The sequence below is a fragment of the Vicugna pacos genome, chromosome 1 (genome assembly GCF_048564905.1).
Source record: "Vicugna pacos chromosome 1, VicPac4, whole genome shotgun sequence".
NCBI classification, from domain to species: Eukaryota; Metazoa; Chordata; class Mammalia; order Artiodactyla; family Camelidae; genus Vicugna; species Vicugna pacos.
In genome coordinates, this window is record NC_132987.1 from 8,650,357 (window position 1) to 8,667,839 (window position 17,483).

The window sequence follows — 17,483 nt, forward strand, 5'->3', positions numbered from 1 at the left end:
GAGTTCTCACCTTCCAGTGAACTGCTGCCTAAAACATACAGTTCTTGAGCTGCCACGAGGCACGTGCACATCTTGGCTTGTGCTACGAATCCCCAACCATTTCACTCAACTCAGAGTGAGCCAGAATGAACTGGCTGCAGTAGGACATCACAGACACTGTCTCCAATTTTTCTTGGATGGCAAATTTCATCCTCTTATTAGTCTTTAGACTTTGGATGTCCAGAATAGCACAGGCCTAAATAAGTTTCTAAGAGAAAAATTTAATTTAGAAATAAGAGTGAAATATTCCAGTAATTAAACTGTACACTGCTGGCATATAGTGGATCATATAGACTGAATTATTTAAAAGTTCTAATTTCAAATAATAATGATAACTATTAATAATAATAACCACTATAATTTTTGATCACTTTATGTATATATGATTTTAATTTTCATAGTGATTCTATTAGCTCTTAATAATTAATTTTTTAGTAGTTGAAACTTAAGCTGTATAAGATAAAGTATTTTATAGTCACTAATTCAAAGTTGGGATGCAAACACAGGTTGACTGATTTCAATATTATTTTTCTTTGTAAAAAATCACATTCTATCCATTGTCCTTACCCCAAAGGTAGAAATCTAAGACACTGCTTTCCTTTCTAGTACTCAGGGCATACGTTACCAATCAGTCATATTTCTAGTTGGCCTCAAAATCCTTTTAACACAACCTACCGGTATCTAGTATCTAATCCAGTTAACCAGCGTTTGCTATCCCCAACATATATACTCAAAATGATCTAAACATGATGACATTCGGGCATCCTAAACTCTACTCTTATGCTCATTCATCAGATTGGAAGATGTATGGAAATCCTTTGCAACCACTGGGAGATGGACAGTGGAATAATCCTCATGGCTGCTTTAGCAAGCCATTGAGCAAAGCGTTCAGCCTTTTTCTGGATGAAGCCTGGTAAGAGGACTTTTCCCCCAAAGCTTGCCCAGGTTAGGAGGATAACTGGAGATTTCTACTTGCTCCTCCTTGCAGGAGACTTCCCTTCCTTAGCTTTCTGAAACAGTGAGTTTTGACAGAGTGAACCTGCTTTATGAGATCCCTTCATGACTCGGACGTGATTGAACATCTTGAAAATACACAGGTCCCTCTTGGCTATTCTTTCCCATTGATTTGTCTTAGAGAGTGGAAGCCCATGGACTGACTGGACCCATGTAAACCCAAAAAGTCCCGTGGAAAACAACCAGCCCTGAATAGAAACCTGAGAAGGGGCTCTGATCACGGGCACAAAGAATTAAGAGTCAGTCCTTTCAAATTCCTGGGCTTGTTTGCCTTAAATTGAAAAGATTACTTTGTGCTTTGGAAAGGACACTAACCCCAAAGGAAGAACAAAACAGAATGAGTCTGCTTTGAGTGGGAAAGCCTGCTGAGACAGGAGAGAAATTCTGTAAGATGTGACTCTCCTGAAATTGGCCTTGTATGTTCCTGAACGATTCTGATCTGTCCTGCATACCGTTTTTGAAAGTCATTATGCCTTCCAAGGGATCACTATCCATCTCCATGTCATCAATGTCATCATGACCTTTCCTTGCCTATTCATACTATTTAGAAGCAGCCTCATACACCTAAGATAAGGAAAATACTTTTAATTTTTAAAATCTGTGTCATTTCTTTAACTCCTCCCTGTCCTTCAAGGTTTACCTGCAATGAAACGTCTCCCTGCCCTGCCCCGACTGTCCATTTATCACCATAATCAATTTTCTCTTTTGCAGACTTCCACAGAATGTTTTAACTGGTTATGAAAACCAGCTTTGCCATCAGAAATCTGAGTCCAAATTCCAACATTTTCATGTCCTAAGGAACTTAACCGCTTTTTAGTTTCTTCTTCTATAAATTAAGGAAAATAGCACCTAAATCACAGGATTTCTATAAGGATTACATAGAGAAATATTTAATAGAGTATATACTAAATTATAATAACTTTCTTATTGCCTTTTTTATTATTATTTTATTAACGCGATAGGAAATAAATTGATACACAATGTTTTATTAAATTTGATTTTATTAAAGTTATTATTATTTAAATCACTAATCATGTCTCTCATGGGCCATATGTTTTGTTTCATAGTAAAGTTACTCCATTCTGGCTGAAAAATTTTTGAAGGGGAACATCCATGTCTGCATTATCTTATTTTTTTTCCATGATGCCTAACAAAGTGCTGTGAAAACTATAGGCATTCAAGTATTCTTGAGTGAATGAATGAATAAATGAATGGGTAAATAAGACATTGTTTCTTTGAAAGCTGATCCAAAGAGAATAAGCGAAAATGGCAAACAATATTTAATTTCATTAACACGATTTGGTTGATTCCTATTAAGAACATGAAATATTCATTGTTGCCTCTTCTCACTGTATGAGCCCTGTGGTGGTAGGGAAAGGAAACAATCAAAAGAGAAAGAAAAATAATAAGGAAGGATGGCGGGAGGTGGGGGGGGAATCACCTAGGGAAGTGATCATATGCAAATGAGATATGCAGATGACTCACCTGACCTAGACAGAACTGTTGCTGAAACTGCCTATAAACAACACGGTAACCGTCTCCTAAAGATATCCTACATGGGACTAACCACTTGTAAAAGATCTCGTGGTAACTTACGGAAGTATTTCTATTTTTTAAATTGGAAAGTAGCCAATCAAGTGTATGGTATTATCCAACACAGTATTGTACGGAACAGAGATTCTCAGTGTCTAAAGCACAGTGGCTTCTCAAACTGTAATAGCTGACTCAGTATGTGGGATGGAAACATTTAACATTCTTTTTGGTCAGCGGGAAAATGGACAGACACTAGCTCACATTCCTCCCTTTTTAGTTGTTCTCAATCTCTCACCTGCTCATGAACCTCTTCTCTTTTACTGCCTCTCACTTCTCTTTCCCTTCAATTTACTTCTTATTTCATTCATTCTCACTCGCAAACAGTCGTCAAATATTTATTGGTTACCCACTCTCTTGAATGGACTGGGTAAGTTTCAATAAAAGTAAATATGATCCTGATAAACATAAAAGCAAAAGTAACCATGAGGGAATAAGAAAAACATTTTTTTCCACTCCTAGTCTCTTTAGCATCCCCTTTGCAATAATAGTTTTCTCTTGTTTAACGAAATGAAATCTTTTTCTGAACCATTAAGGAAAAACAAATGCAATTTGCTAATATTAGCAAATATTAACAAAAGCAAATGAGCTTCTGGTCGAACATTGGCTGGCCTCAATTTGTCTTTCCTCCATATTTTCATATACTTTGAATCCCACGTCCTTTCGTAAAAAGACGTATGTGGTGTTTAATTAATCGTATCAGATTTGATACTGATATATATATATTTTTTTTTTTGGTCAAAATGTGACATGTTCTGGTATTCACATGGACTGGAACCAAGGCCACTCAATTTTCTGAGTGGCTCTCTTGTCCATTTGCTCCATTTTCTCCAACTATTCCAGGCGGACAAAGTTTTAGATGGCATACTGACACTGGGGACAACTTGATAATAATTGTTTATGGCAGTCTTGACTGTAGCTGAAGAATTTAATTAGCCTAGCCAAAATTTTAATTGCCTCTTTTTTGCAGATACCTTTTGCCAAATCATGAGCACTACCCAGTTCTACACAAAAGTATCCTTTCTTCTCTATCCTTACACCAGATCATAACCTTACGTTCCCTCTTCCCTGCAGACCACCATGTTGTATACATAGCTTTCTTCAGTGGCCTCTGCCACAAAGCCAGGTAGATGCTTTGGATAATTTCTATTTTTGTTTTAAACTGTATCTTCCATTTTTAATTGCACTTGGCCACATTTTCATTTAGCTGGTCTGGGTGGGATCTCAACTGATTGATAAATTCCATTTATAGCTAGGAGCGTCATAGAACTGTTTGCAGAGAACTCAGATGCTTCCATCCCATTTCAGAGTATGACACTGTTACATAATATCTGGAGTTCTTCCCTGATAACATGGAAGAATTGGTAAGGTAAATCCTCTCACAAAACCTGTTATTTTTATTTTAAATAAATCACACGTTCAGAAAGCCTATGTGAATATTCTCTGTGAGTAACATCCTACATTTTTGGCACATGGGATACACATTTGATTGGCATGGAGCAAATTATGTTATTCATTATGTTTCTGGAAAAGTAAAGGCGGCACAATTGGTAAATTAAAAGTGATTATTTCAGTAATGAGATATTTCAAATAAGCAGGCTTTAATCTGCTAAAGGAAATGACAGGGCAGACCTCAAGGGGCAAGCTTAGGAAAACTGGCTGTTCCTCAAAGAAATCAGTAATACCAAGAGCATAAATGAACCTCACAGATAAAGTGGGTGGAAGAGACACCAAAGGGGACAGAACAACACTCCACATACACTTGGAACGCACACACAAAAACATGTTTTCTGGAAGAATCCAGCCTAAGAACGACAGAAGAAAAGCTGAAACAAAGCAACCAAACAAAAAACAGTCATGTATATGATCATTGTCACAAATCAGAGCATGTCAAGACTCAGGATGAAACTTAACGTGATTAAAGGAAAGAAAGAGAAAGCCGAAGTTTCCTGATGATGGATTAATTTTCCAAAACAGAAATGCAAAAAGGACTGTAAAATTAGGGTTGAGTACCTGGAGTATGGTGAACCAATCAGTTGGCCAAATAAAAATATCAGATGCCAGTGAAAACCTCCATGAAGCCAAAGGTTTGACATCATTGCGTCAAGTCTCAGAAAGAGTCAACTGCAGGAAGTCTGACTGTTGGACTGATTCTGGAGACAGAGGCATAAAAAGTGAGAGATGCAGACCACACTGAATGACCTTCAGGCAAAACTAAGGTCAGAAGGTACACAAGGATATAGAACTCTTACCACAACAAAGAGCTGAAACCCAGACTATTGGAGGGTTTGTTTATTTGTTGCTTTGTTTTAATAGAAGCCAGAAAGAGTGGCTAAGTATGCTCAGAGCCTAATAACTTCCAAAAGATGTACACAGCCTAGTAAATATCCAAAGTAGAGAGACAGACATGATTAAAAGGTAGGCAAATAGCAAGAGGGTAGAAATGGAGAGAAACTAAGATATTGGTGATACTTGCCAAAGGGAAGAGACTCAGTGTGACTTAATAGCCTTTGACTATTTGAAAAGTAATATAAGTAGGAAGGTGAACAGATGTTCTCCATTTTCACTTAAAACATAAAAAGCAGACTCTGGGCTCAAAGCGCAGAGGAAGGAAAAAAGAGTTATTTTCCTTGCAATCACGTCTGGAGGAGATGACACACTTTCAATGGACCTCTACTAGAAATGACTGTCAAGGGTTAATCCTTTTTGGGAGAACGAGCCTCTAAATCTCATGCAGTTTTGTGAACTCATATGGGAAGATGTGCAAAATCAGAACAGGTTAGAACTGGATGGGTCTTGAACAATCACATAATCTACTTCCTCAGTAGAGGTAGGCAAACTTTGTTTTAGGAAAGGGCCAAGTAATAAATAGCTTAGGTTCTGTGAGCCATGGGGTCTGTCCTGCAATTTCACCACTGTAGTGTGACGGTGGTCCTCGGTCATATGAGAACAGTGGGGTGTAACTATGTACCAATAAAACTTTATTTATTAAAACAGTCATCAAGTCAGAGTTAGCTGTCTGGCACCAGCTCTTTGCTGAACCTGGTCTAAAGGGCTGGTTCTCAAACTTCAGCGAGCCTCAGACATACCCGGAAGACTTATTAAAACACAGACTGTTGACGTCTATCCCCTCCTGGAGTTTCTGATTGAGTCTTGAATAAGACTGCTCATTTGCATTTCTTACTAACTGCCAGGTGATGCAGATGCCATTGGTCTGGGGACCACACATGGAGAACCCTGAGGCCAAAGAACAGGAATGAGAAGCCCAAGGTCCAGGAGAGGGTGTGTGTGTCTGTGTGTTGGGCAGAATTCTAAGATGGTCCCTAAGATTTTTTGCATTTCCGTGTACACACCGCACATAATCCCCAAAGACTGTGAATTCAGTGGCCCTTACTCCTGTTGTGAGGTTATGCTACATGGTACGACCTCAAGATTAGGAGGTTGTTGAGATGGGCTTGAGCTAATCATACGTGCACTTTAAAAGCAAAGAACGTTCTCCCGCTGGCCACAGAAGCACCAAAAGGATTCAGCGTGCTGTTAGAAGCCAGGTGTTAAGGAGCTAAGGGTAACTGCCGGCTGACAGTGACAAGCAAATAAGAGACCTCAGTCCTCCAACCACAGGTACTGAACTCTGCCAACAAGAATGAGCTTGAAAACAGATTTTTCCCCACCCCGGAGTCTCCAGCTGAGAACTCAGTCCAGCCAATATCTTGATTTCAGCCTTATGCTGCCCTGAAGCAGAGAACACAGCCACACCAGTGCTGGACTTCATATCAATGGAACTGTGAACCAATAAATGTGAGCTAATGAAATAAATGCATATTTTAAGCCCCTGAGTTTCTGGTAAATTACACAGTAATAGAAATCTACCACTGCATGCAGCATGTGGCCCACCTTACACCTAAATCTCCCCAGTTGAACAGGTTTTACATCCACCACTGCCAGACAACATTAACTCTCACCACCCCCAGACATGCTCTGATCTACCCACTGCCCCCCGGCCCCATGCATGCTCCCCAAAGCCCTGTGTTTAGGGAGCATCTCTCTTTGAAGGAAAACATTCTCCAAAGGCTCATTCTCCTCTTCTGGTCAGAGGATCAAAGAAAACGAAGTGAGAAATAGCATATATGTTTAGCAAGCTTAGCCACACTAGACCTAAAAATAGTTAAAAGTTACTTCTTTCCAAGGAGCTTTGCATTCTTTAGCATCTAATTCGAGCCAACCCCAATGATTTCAATGACAGAGCCCCTTTAAAATGAATCTTTAATAAGCCCTGAATTCATAAAAAGTTCAAAAATACCCTCAACAGTTAAGTATTATAAAATCACATTAATGTAAAAGCATTACATTTTGTGACATTTAAAAAGTTTCTGACATGGCATATCCATAGTTTGAGTTTTCTAATGTTCTTATAAAGGTCATGTTTATGGTATAATAAGCACACATTTGCAAGGGTTATTAATCAGAGCAAAGCTAGGTTGCAAACGGATTTCCAAAGAATTTCCTATTTTTATTCTGAACATCTTACCGACTTAAGAATGTCACATTTTTCAACAGCCGACTTGGAAAAAAAAATTAATGATTAATTTTGTTCAAACGGATGTCTTCATTTTAAAAGAAGGGGGAGAGCAGCTTAGGAAGTAAATGACAGGGACACATTCTGCTAGTTCAGCAAACTAGCACAGCAATTTGGAACTTTCTAATTTTTTAAGCTAATGCTTTAGAGCAGGTACATTGCCAGTTAGCAAGGAAACTGATGAGATCTAAAAGCTTCATAAAGAATCCAGTGGGTACTGGCAATAGGTTTTTTAATTTGTACGTGATGGAAGGAACATATTCTATTAATGCTAAAAAAAAATACTGCAAAATAAAAAGGCATTAAACTTATTTTCTCAATTACCTTCCCATTTTGTCTTAGCAAGAGAGAGATTAGTTTCCTTCTTGTTGGGCGTTTAAAAAAAAACACATTCCTTTTGTTTTAATATTCAAGAAATGCTAAGAGGAGCATCCCTGAAGATTCTGTGGCTACTGGCTATTTGGAAACAACATTTGCCTTGGTAACAAGAATTCAACCTATCCTTGAAAGCTAATAAGCACACTTCCAAAATATTTAAGCTTAACAGAAAGAAACAAACGCAGTATGATCCAGCCTAGCAGTTCATAAAAGACAGCAGAAGTGACAGACTTTCAGCGTCTGATTTTCTAATTTTCTGCCTCTCTCTTCAGTTTTTCCAGCTGAATGTCTCTAACCTGGTGTGTGATGAACTTTACAAACCAGATGAGCTGTCACAGACAATTCTGCTCCAACAAGAGGAAGTTTCAGCTCCAAAGACCTGCTTCACCTGACGTTTAACCGAAACACCCCAACCAGATTTCAAGGGCTCCAAGTAGCATGGCTCAGAAAAAGATCAAGTAGAAACCCATTAGGGTGATGAAATTAGTCGTTGGCATCACCGAGCAACTAATGACACAAGATTTCTGGAAAACCTTTCTTGCGTGGAACAACACATCTGCTTCTCTTAATTCAGAGGACGAAGTCCTAGAGGGACAAGTGATCAGCCACCCTGAGGTTCTGGGACCAAGGGACCAGTAAAGCAGGAAGCCACACGTGGCAGCAAGACTGGGGAATTCCTGAGGCAATGATTCCTCAACCAAGACAATCTGAGCAGGGAGAATGGGTCAATCTAGGAAGGGGAAAGAGAACAATGGTGAAAGCTGGCAGGCAGGCGCCTTGGCTGGCAGAGATGCCCAGCTTGGGTTTCAGCACAAATAAGGGGAAGAAAGGCAGATTGAAATGTTCTAGCCTTGCCTGGGACCCACGTAAGAATAATTAAAGATAAATAACACAGAAAAAGGAAAACAGACACACAATGAAAACCAAGAGAGTAAATTTTGTTAAACGACAAGCAATTTAGTACTTGTAAATATTATAATGTGCAGAAACGTGCACTCAATTGGTAGATGTTTATTTCCAAGTCTCTTCACTAACACCAAATTATCATTGTGTTTGCCTTTTAAGGTCGCTCTGATTATTTCTGGCCAGTGCAGACTATATACACTGGTATTAAGAGAATTAAATATAGCGCTTTGAAATTGTATATGGTTTCTAGCCATGTAATTGAAAAACTAAGGATGGTAGGTGCTCTGAGAAACTGCATGCAAATCGTCAGTGTATATAGCAACCCTGGCTAGATGCAGTGTGATGGGAGCTCAGATGTGAGTTACATACGTGATTTTAAAGTGCCCAGTAGCCACATGAAAAAAGTAAAAAGAAAGAAGTGAAATTAATTTAATAATGTTTTCTTTAATTCAATGTACATAAAAGAGCATTTCAACATATGAGCAATCTAAAAAAATGAGCTATTTTACACATTTTTTTCTGTACTAAGTCTTCATAAACTGGTGTGTATTTTAAATATATAGCATACCTCATTTCAGACCAGCCAATTTCAAGTCTTCAATAGTGAAACATAGCTAGTGACCACTGCAGTGTAGGCAGAGAAGTTAAGAAGGAGAAGGTTTTAGAGTCAGATTCTGAATTTAAACCTTCCCTCCACCATGAACTAGCTGTCACCTAAGCAGCATAGTTAATATTTCTTAACCTAATGTCCCTTTACTGCAGGATGGCAGAAGTAATAGTACCTACCCTTAGGGTTATTCTCTCCATTAAATGAGATAATTCATATAAAAATAACTTAAATACTGACTTGACATTTAACTAAGCATTTAATAGTTTTTAGTGCTAATAATGATGTTTTAATATAGCATTGGAATTACTCAAGCCTCAAGACGTGAGAGTCACAGAACACTTTATGGGGAACTGTGGGATCCTGGCTTCGCCATTGTGGGCATTCCTGTGGCAGATTCAGTCTCACCACTGACGCTGTGATGACCCTCCCACCACAAAGAGGAGACTGTTTTCTCACCCCACGTGTCAGCTCTGGCCTGATGATTGCTCTCCCTATACAATATGGCGGAAGGGGTGCCACGTGCGTACCAGGTCTGGGTGTCAGGGAGCCTTGCCCTTCTGCCCGGAGGCCAGCAGGACAGGAAGCCAGTCTAGTCTGATGAAGAAAGAGATGCTATAAAGAGGAGAACCAGGGTCACAGTCAACAGCCAGCACCGACCTCCAGAACTGTGAGTGAGGTCACCTTGGACCTGACAGCCCAGGAGACTCCAGATAAAGGCTGCGACACAAGGTGGGGGAGGGCACAGCTCAGTGGCAGAGCACATGCTTAACGTGCATGAGGTCCTGGGTTCAATGCCCAGCACCTCCTCTAAAACAAACAAGCAAATAAATAAACTGAATTACCTCTCCCCTCCCTCCCCCCAAAAAAGCCTGCAAAACAAGCAGAGGAAGTGCCCCAGCCCAAAATATCATGCGAAATCCTGTTACTGTTGTTCGGTCAGTTCGTTTTGGAGTTGGTTTTTTCATGCAGCAACAGGTAACAAAGCTACTCCCTACGACCCATCTTTTTTTGAGTAAAGCGAAAGGTACTTTTACATTCACAGGTAATAAACACAAAATGGAAACACGATGAGTCATCAATGATGACCATGTACAATCTGATTTGTTTCATTTGAGAAACAGCGAAATCGCTTAATGAATTCTATTGCAAAAGAGCTAGCCAATAGAGATAAGCAAAGAATAGAAAAAAAAAATAATCATCGTAATCTCATGACCAGAAGTCAGCACCTCTATTATTCTGGCATCTCTAGTATTTTGCTCCTTTTGAAAATATATGTATTTGAGGGGTTCAAACACATTTGTTCACAAAAACAGAACCATTTGAAATTGCCTTTGCTCTGTTGAGAATAACTGCACGTTTTAGTAAATATACTTCTAAAACATCATTTTAAAACCTGAAAAGGACTGTCTTTCAGCGATGTATTATAATTGACTTAACAAGGCTTCTTCATTGGGCATTCATATATATCCAATGTTTGCCATTACAGATGAAGCTGACATAAAATAATTTTACAATCATAACTATTACTTCAAATGAAACGAACTAAAAAGGCAAGTGGTAAATTGGGGGAAGGAGACAAGGCAGATCTACCGTGAAACACAATGACATTATTCATTAATCATCTAAATATAATAAAACTTAGCAAAACAAGTCTGTACCACAGCTAAACATTAACTGCATTCTTTCCAAGTCTCCACTGCTTTACATGTTTTTAACGTCTCTAATTCCATAGCGCATGTCTATCCATAAACTGGTTTTAAACTCCATGAATTCTGCCATGACTATTGTCATCTGATGACAATCTAATGTTCAATTAATATCCTAATATCCAATGCATAATTCTAGAAATACAACACGAAAACTAACTACCAGGCCATATAATAAAAATGACAAAAGAGAACTTTCTCAGTTCCCACTCAAAAGCTTTAGACTGTACCATATGTTTATAAAATCAATTAAGAGCACACCAGGGTATCTGAGAACAGTCATGTGTACACTATGAAGTTATTATAATGTGCTCTTGTTCCCAGCAACACTTCAGTACATAGCAAGACATGTCCTCGGCCAAGAAGACCGCTGTCTGTTTAAACAAGTAAGCTAAACAAAACACTCTCCATGACAATGAAAGGGAATGTGAATATATAAATCTTACACACTCCCATGGCTGACACTGTGTGGTCTCAGCACGTGGAGATATTTCTGATGTCCAAATATTTACCATCATCTGGCTCGCGCTACCTTCTTGAAGCACAAAGATCCTACCACGTTTGAAGATTGAACAACTGACTCTCAAAGCAGTTGTGCCAAACTGGCTATGTTCTAATACCATACTATCTGTAAAAGTCGAGTCCCCAGAGAGAGACTTCACTGTGTTTATCTAGCACTGTCAGAGGACAGCATCACCAAATTGAATGAATCGCCAGTGTTCATTCTCCAGAGAGGGGTGTTCTGTTGTGGCGTAGCATGAACTCCATTGAACTTACAGTAGCCATCACTCAAGATCATCAACTTCCCTTTTCTCCCACACTCACCGAGTCCTTCTCAGCAACCTAGCAAGGGTGGACCTGAAAAGCAGCTATAAATATAAGTCACTGGAAATTCAGTGTAGACTCAACTACACATTAATTAGACATGTAGTTTAGATTCCATACACCTTGAGTTCATCGGTGTCAGTCTCTGAGGACCTGCCTGCTCCTTCTCGTAAGTGGTATCCCATTCAGGGGAAGCCAGTCAGGCAGCTGGCTCAGGCATTCATTGATAAGAAGCCCTAAAGCAGTTGTTCTCAGACCTTATGAGAATCACCTGGAAGGCTTAAAAGACCAGATTTCTGGGCCCCATCACCTGCAAATTTGCAAGTCTAAGAACTTCTCAGGTGATGCTACTGTTACCGATTCGGAGACCTTATTTTGAGAGCTACAGCCCTGAAATATCTTTGGATTACATTGGGAATGTTATGGAAGTCTGTACTGGACTCTAAATATGACTCTTTACAGATCCAAGGAAATGCAAGTGCCCTTGAGTGATGTCTCAGACCCGGCTCCTTAGGAAACGAAGGGGAAGACAGGAATTGGGGGTTAACGCTATATTGGGGAGGTGCCTGGCCAGGGCAGTGGGAGTGAGGCAGAGGGAGGGGAGGAGGGCAGACTGACAGCCACGTGAGGTGACACATGGCCACTGCTTCATGACAACCTGTGTAGGGATACAGCCTGCTCTGCTGGACCACGTGTAACGTCTCCTGACAGCTATTCGGGGAAACCGTGCCTTGGAGAGCATGAGAGGGGGAAGGGATGGGGTGTGGCTGCCTCCTCCTCTTCTCTAGATCCTCAGTGTGCCCACAGGGAGTGAAATCCCCCGTCCCTCCAGGTGGCATCACCTGCCCTCCTTGGGGAGAACCACATGCCACTTTTCAAGAAGCACAGCCTTCCAACCCAAGGCTGGAAGTTTCAGAAGCCAGAAACCCAGAGCTTAGCACTGACTAACTAACCATTCATCCTTAGCCTAGAAGGAGGAGCTGGCCATCCTAGACTGGCCACTGGACTGCGCCCAGTGGAGAACCAGAGGGCCCAGGCACTGCTGATGCTTTGACGGTGATGGCAGGTGACACAGCACAGGAAGCTGAGGGTCTAGAAAACGGAGGTCCTGAGAATTCCTCAGGAAGCCCACGAAGTCTGTCTAATGCCAGCATACCTCATTCTCACTAACTTGTCTCCAGTGCATAGGGGTCGCATATGCCCCATCCAAGTTTGAACTGACAGAGCTTGTCCCCAGTTCTGAGCCCAGTGAGCTCACAGTTGCCTGATCATTGCCTGAAATCCTCAGGCTGAATACTGCATGTGCAGTGCTGCTGCCGGGAAAGGGGGTTCTTCTCATTGTTTTAGAAATCTGAATGCAAAAGTCTTTAATATGCCTAGGTCACAAGGAGAAGGAGGGGATGGAGGAGGAGAGGAAAAAGAGGAAGGAGTGTTTTTCCTTTTTTTTTTTAAAGCATAAAACATTTACCAAGATGAAAGAATTTACTTTGACACATATGTTGAATAAGACTTTACAAGTAAGTGTAATCCACTAGACATCTTTGAGTGATGGAAAGACTGAAAATTAAACATATCATTATCTGAAGTACATGCAAAAACTCCTTTATTCTAGACAAAAAAGTTGTATAATTTTGTACATATAACATCTTAATTTTTTTAGAAAAATCCATTTTTTAAATTTTCCTTACTAAATATCATAATTTTAATATGAAATAAATATAAATGGATAAGCATACACATCTGTATACCAAAAACTCAAAGAATATTGATTTGAAAGGGCACTAAATCATTAAACCACCAGTGATGTGTATATAACTCAATGTAACCTTGTCTAGGGGTCCTTGTGTAATAGGGAAGAACAAACCTGATGCCATATTGAATCTGTTCATTTAGCTCGAACCCTGTGCTCTGTTTCCTGGGCTTAGTCATGCTGGTTCTACATCTTTTGTAGAAAAATGTTGCCTAGAGCCTGAAATACACAGGATAGCCTATTCTCAAGGCTCTGACCTGTAAGGGTCTAACACTTTCCCACTCACATAGAGATAAAAAGTTGCAGAACAGAGAATAACATTTGTCTTGGAGGTTTACAGGGACACCATGACCTGACCCACATGAACAGATGCAAGACAAAGGATTCTGACACCAAGAAGTTTGCAACAATGAACCACATACCCTCCCCTTTTAATATAAAAGGAGCCAGAATGCTGAATTGAGTAGGATGGTTCTCCAGGACATGAGTCCTCCATCTTCTCGGTCTGCTGACTTCCCGAATAAAGTCATTATTCCTTGCCACAACATCTCGCCTTGGGATTTATTGGCCTGTCACGCAGCAATCAGAACGACTTGAGCCTTGGTTGAACCCACAGACTCAGTGCCACAACAAGGCATGAACACTATGTAAGGTCCTGACTGGATGGTCAACTGGTCAACCTACCAAAGCTCTCATGCGTCCCCCTTACCCTGCTTACATTCTTAATTTTACATTCTCCTGATCATCATCTTCCAACTCCCAGGTCATTTTCCCATGTTCTTTGGAAACTTTAGCACCAGAACAGAGCTTTCCCTCCTCCATCCTTGCCATGCATAACACTTCCATTAAAGATCCACCCAGCCCCAACCACAGATTTTACTCTCTTATACCCCAGTGGTTCTCAAAGTGTGTTCCCCAGGCCAGCAGCATCAGCATCAAATGGGAACTTGCTCAAAAGGAAAATTCACTGGACTCATCCCAGACCCTTGGAATCAGGAACTCTGACTGTGAGGCCCAGCAAAGAAGGTTTTTAAAGAACTTCAGGTTAACTCTGTTGCCTCTGAAGTTTGAGAACCACTGCCTGACTTTATTCACACCCACCTGCCTTCAGCCTGAGCACTCACCTGATGAAGATTTGAAACTGCTCTTGAACCCTGACTGCACTCCGACCTCGGGTCACAGTCCAGGCTCACTTTCCCTTTATTAAAATCCCTGGTTCCTTGAATGTTTTTAGGTCTTCTCCATCTCCCGACCCCTTTCCTCTCCAGCCTGAACCACGTGGTCAGACGATGAAATTGCATTATCATGAGCACCCTCAATTCCCTCAATTCTTTAATTGTTGACTACAACTGTCTTGCTGGTGCCATATCCTAAATCAGTCCAAATCCCTGTTTCTCTAGGTTGTTTCTGTGTTGCCAAGTACTGCTAGAAAAAAATGACATAGCTATGCTCACTGACTCCATCACAAATTTATTATATCCAACTTCAGCTGCTTGCTCTCAGCTACTTGGCAATTGTTTTATTCTTCCCCAGGCTACTTCCTTTCCCATCTGCAGCAGCTGTTGCACAGCACTGTAACTTTCCCCATGCCCCCAACCTCACCTTCAACCTTCACACTCCTTACCAAGAGACAAGAGTCCCCATGTGTTGCCGAAACATGACCCCCGTTCCCTGCTTACTGCATTAAGACTCGAGGACGTAGTTCTGGAAGAAGTAGAAAAGGCAGCTTTATTTCTTTGCCAGGTAAAGGAGGTCACAGTGGGCTCATGCCTCTAAGACTGTGAACCTGCTAGGGAGAGGAGGTGGGGGGTTTATAATAAACTTCAAAAGTTCCAGAGGTGGAGCTAATTTCCATAGAGGTCATATACAGGATAACAAATTGTTGCAAAATTGTTCTTGTTTTTGCAGATGCAGCGGTCCCCTTCACTCTGGTAGGTATGAAGTTCACCTCCGGCTTTCGGACTCTCTTAATATTCTTGTATCTAGAACACAGGGTGCATAGGAAGGGGCTCCATGGAAAAAAGCTCAAGAGAAAAACTTGTGCAGTTTAAAGTCAGGCTGATAAATGCTTTTAGCCCTTTAAGCAGGCTGAGGCCTGCAGCTGGAACAACAGGATACAAGGAAACCAAAAGAGGTCAAGAGCAGTACACTGAGCATGATCTCTGCTCACAGCACCATGAGGGGTCTGGTTGGACCACCCAAGACTCCCTCCTCTCCAGCCTAACCCTGGTCAGCAAGAGCAGGAGACAAGCCCTTTAAACCACTATAATTAAGCAGTTACAAACACCGTTACAGATAGCAGATGGTCACCAATGATGACAATAGGGTCCTGCTCAGTTACACAGGCAGGAATCCTTTACAGCCCGTCCCCCTCCACCTCTGCCTCAGATTGGACTTAAATATGGGTGCCCATCCTTTCTTCCTTTCTCTACTCTGAAAAGGGGTGTCCCACCTTTCCCAGGCCACTCCACCCCTCTCCCTTCCCACCCAGCCTACATTCACCAAGAGCTTGATGCCTCCCTATGGATAATTCTGACTGCCATGGCTATGAAACTGTGTTACTTGTATGGCCTATCCATCTTAAGTCTCACAACACTTTAATTTTTACATAACATAAAATGTACCATCTTAAGTCCCTTTATGTGTATAATTCATTGGCATTAAGCACACCTACACTGTTGGACAACCATCACCACAGTCCACCTCCAGAACTTTCCATCCTCCCAAACTCCACACCCACTGAATGACAAATCTTCCCCTAGCCCATGGTAACTGCTGTTCTACTTTCTGTTGCTATGAATTTGACTATTCTAGGCATCCTGTGTAAGTGGAATCATATAGTATTTAGACTTTTATATCTAGATTATTTCACTGAGCATGATATTTTCAAGGTTCATCCATCCTGTAGCAGATGTCACGATTTCATTCCCTCTTAAGGCTGAAAAATAATCCATTGGATGGATAGACAACATTTTGGTTATCCATTCATCCATCAACAGACGTTTGGATTGTTTCTTCTCATAAAACTTATGTGTAGTGTCTATTATTAACCTCACTTTTCGATGAAGATCCTGAGGTTTACAGACGTTAATACAGCTGTTAAGCAGGTAGAGTAACCAGATCTAAGGACCTCTATCTACCTTCCTACTTCCGGTTTTTTCATAATGTCCCTCAGGCTCCATCTGGTATACCTCCACTTCTCTGGAGACTGGACTCCATCAGTTTTCCACCCTCAGTCAAGCTGCCTCTCTCCCTCTCCACCCACTTTTTTCTAAAATCCTATTCTATTCTGTTCAAACCTAAAAATAATTGTTCGAATTCTCAATTCCTATTTACTTCCCAAGTTCTCCTAAATTTGGCCATCAAAGGTCACAGATGATGTCTTAAGGGCCTTTTCTCACCCCTCTCCTACTCAGTGCCAGTCATCTTGTGCCTTCACAGTACAGCACCAATGTACTTTTCCAGCCTCATCTGCCAATGACACCCTTGCTGCACTCGACACGGAATGCCACAAGAAACGGGATGTCCAGCCTCCCATAGAGTGAACATCTCCATTCTTCTCCCCACATTCTCCATAGAAGGTCCTTTTTTCCACTCCTCCTTCTGACAAGCTCTTGCTCAGCCCAGGTCCTGAGCTACCTTTCCAGAGTCTCCCAGACCATCCCAATTCCTCCTTGCCTCAGAGGAACCATGTCTTTCTCTGAGCTACCGCTGTTGATGCTACTGCCCTAGAATTGTAGTATCATTCATTATCTCAACATCTGTCATCCTCTTCCAAGATACTGTGAACATCCTGAGGGCAATCGCTATTTTTAAACAGAGTAAAAAACATACATACTGGATTTTTCTTGTGACTTCCTCATAACCTCTTAGCCATTTCTTTCTCCAGCTGCAGGTGTGGCAAGTGGCTTCCCAGCTCCTTGCCTCAGTGATAATGGGTATCTCTTGCTTTCTTCCCCAGAGCTCTTCTGATGCCTCAATGAGGGATCCTGATTGGAGGCCAAGTTTGCACACATACAAGATTTGAATTTATGTTGGCATGTTGCCACCCAAAGGGAGATGAGAGCTGGTGGACTGCCTCCTTCTTTC

At 41.1% G+C, this 17,483-nt stretch overlaps 1 protein-coding gene across 3 annotated transcripts in view; it reads right to left on the reverse strand.

The window, feature by feature from the left end:
• Positions 1-17,483, reverse strand: part of ZNF385D (zinc finger protein 385D) — a 786,854-nt gene that overhangs the window by 228,708 nt on the left and 540,663 nt on the right. The gene's annotated exons all lie outside the window — the stretch shown is intronic.